This window comes from Hyla sarda, chromosome 3 (genome assembly GCF_029499605.1).
Source record: "Hyla sarda isolate aHylSar1 chromosome 3, aHylSar1.hap1, whole genome shotgun sequence".
Lineage (NCBI taxonomy): Eukaryota > Metazoa > Chordata > Amphibia > Anura > Hylidae > Hyla > Hyla sarda.
In genome coordinates, this window is record NC_079191.1 from 369777836 (window position 1) to 369781299 (window position 3464).

Sequence of the window (3464 nt, forward strand, 5' to 3'; positions counted from 1 at the left end):
TTTGTACTGTATGATGCAATGTATGTCTTCTTTGTACTGTATGAAGCAGTGCATGTCTACTTTATACTGTATGGGGCAGTGCATGTCTTCTTTGTACTGTATGAAGCAGTGCATGTTTTCTTTGTACTATATGAAGCAGTGCATGTCTTCTTTGTACTGTATGGGGCAGTGCATGTCTTCTTTGTACTGTATGATGCAGTGCATGTCTTCTTTATACTGCATTATGCAGTGCATGTCTTCTTTGTACTGTATGATGCAGTGCATGTCTTCTTTGTACTTTATGGTGCTGTGCGTAGGCTCAGCATTTAGCACTGTTCAGAATTCAGTGTAGGATATATGAAGAAAAGAGCGAGGATGGCACTCACCACATCAGAGGTAACGGTAATGCTTTATTTTGGCTGACCGGTCAGACTACAGCATAAGGAGGAGGAACGCCAGGAGCGTGATGACAGCTATTTTGTGCACCAGGTGCACTTCTTCAGACCTGAAGAAGATCTGAAGAAGTGCACCTGGTGCACAAAATAGCTATCATCATGCTCCCGGCGTTCCTCCTCCCTATGCTGTAGTCTGCCGGTCACCGAAATTTACCACTGTTGTCTGGCAGCAATAGGTACCTGGGTTCAGATGCAGCCAGAACAACATCTGCTTAAGGATTTTATGTTCTCCCTGATTATTGGCCATATGATCAATAAAAAACCCAATGAGCAGCCAACAAATGGGCAAACTCAAACTTTGAGCAATATAAAAGCCTTATTAATGAATGTCAATCCACTTGATCCACGTTCACATTGGGAAAAGGTCTGACCTTAAAGGGGAACTCTGGCTCTCCTCATGCATGGAGTGAACCCTGCTCTGTGCATGGATTACTGTTGACTACTGCACGGAATGGTGGCAGATACACCTCCTGAATGTATCTTTATGAGAGAGACGGAGATACTGTGCTTGTGTAGCTTCGGCTTTCCGATAGAGATACATGGTTCAAATGTCCCATAGAGATACATGGAGGGGGCATGTTGATCATGATTCGTGCGGTGGTTGACAGTAATCCATGCATAGAGCGGAGGTCGCTCCATTCATGGTGAGAGCCAGGGTGCTGGGTAGGAGATTACAGGGGTCCCGGTGAACGGACCAACAAATTAATTACATTTCTTGACAAATTCTGAGTTAGAGACTTGCACGAAGCTTCAGTGATCAGGACAAAGGACTTTAGGTACATCTATATCCTCATCACTAAAGTCTTTTGCACAAGTCTCAAAAGTTATCGCAAAAGATATGATAAATTTGCAGAGCCATGGGTGGCCCTGCCCCTCTTGTGTGATGTAACTGACCAGGGCACAGCCTTCTTCCTGGTGCCAGGGCCCGTCACATGACACTACTGCTCAGTTTATCACCAGCAACAGACCTTGTAACATTGAAGAATCACATGACAATGGGGAGAGAAATGGCTAATGGCCCAATTTGGACATTTCTACTTATGTGTGTACTCACTTTTATTGCCAATGTTTAGACATTAATGGCTGTATGTTGAGATATTTTGAGAGGACAAAACATTAATCACTGTTACACAGGCTTTGCACTCGCTACTTTACATTGTACATTACATTTTTTTTTTATGTAAGATGCTGTACTTTAAAGTGTACATGAAAAAAAAACCTCAATGTTTGAGATTAAGCAGTGCCCATTGCTACAAACCATTTTCCACAGTACAAAACAGTCCTGCGGCCAGCAGGGTTATCATGTTTTGTAATGTAGAAAAGAGCTGTGCATAAACTCTCTAAACAAATCAGTCTTGGAATTTTCCATAGAGTAGAAATTAGTTGGCCTGAAATCAAAAGATTTTTTTCCAATTCTTTTCTCTTTCTGGCATGGAAACTGGCAAGCAAGCTAGGAAGAGCCGTAGATTGATAACAATCCCAGTTATGCAACCAAGGGAGGTGCATGATGAAGATGAACAACTCTTCATGTCCAATGTTGTTGGTGCATATGGTCAACACTTGGCAAGGAACTAAGTAACAATGCCATATAATGTGTAACTAATGTCAATATTGGAATGATTGTAGCGTATTTCCCATAGGACTCCTACACACTGCAAAGAATGCCTACATGCAAACTGAACTGAGGCTTAGGATGTCCCTAGGTACTTTAAGGCACAGCATACTATTATTTCTAGTAATGAATGCAACTGTACTAAAATATGCATTGGAACACTGCAGTTTTTCTAAGAATGTATGACTGTATAAAATGAGATGTAAAAAAGCATAATAGGAGCCCATAGTAGACTAAGGTGGTCTTATTATAGATACAACAGCTAAATGGCTTCATGACCGTAGATATAGGCCCCTGACATTTGAGGTATGGTGGTCCAGTACAGCATCTTCAGCTACTAGCTGTAGGAGCAGTCTGATGGATGAGTTTATACAAGGTTTGCTGGATGCATGATATACAGTGGAGGAAAAAAGTATTTAGTCAGCCACCAAATGTTTAAGTTCTCCCACTTAAAAAGATGAGGGAAGCCTGTAATTTTCATCATAGGTATACCTCAACTATGAGAGACATAATGAGAAAAAAATCCATAAAAGTCTGATTTTTAAAGAATTTATTTGCAAATTATGGTGGAAAATAGGTATTTGGTCAACAACAAAAGTTAATCTCAATACTTAGTTATATACTTTGTTGGCAATGACAGAGGTCAAACGTTTTCTGTAAGTCTTCGCAAGGTTTTCCCACAAAGTTGCTGGAATTTTGGCCCATTCCTCCATGCAGATCTCCTCTAGAGCAGTGATGTTTTAGGGCTGTCGCTGGGCAACACGGACTTTCAACTTCCTCCAAAGGTTTTCTATGGGGTTGAGATCTGGAGACTGGCTAGGCCACTCCGGGACCTTGAAATGCTTCTTACAAAGCCACTTCTTCGTTGCGCAGGCAGTGTGTTTGGGGTCATTGTCATGCTGAAAGACCCAGCCACGTTTCATCTTCAATGTCCTTGCTCATGGAAGGAGGTTTTCACTCAAAATCTCACAAATACATGGCCCCATTCATTCTTTCCTTTACATGGATCAGTCGTCCTGGTCCCTTAGCAGAAAAACAGCCCCAAAGCATGATGTTTCTAACCCCATGCTTCACAGTAGGCATGGTGTTCTCTGGATGCAACTCAGCAATCTTTCTCCTCCAAACTTGACGAGTTGAGTTTTTACCAAAAGTTCTACTTTGGTTTCATCTGACCATATGACATTTTTCCAATCCTCTTCTGGATTATCCAAAAGCTCTCTCTAGCAAACTTCAGACAGCCCGGACATGTACTTACTTAAGCAAGGGGACACGTCTGGCACTGCATGATTTGAGTCCCTGGCGGCGTAGTGTGTTACTGATGGTTGCCTTTGTTACTTTGGTTCCAGCTCTCTGCAGGTCATTCACTAAGAGATCTTGCTTAGAGCCCCAGATGGTCTTGTATGTCTTCCATTTTCTAA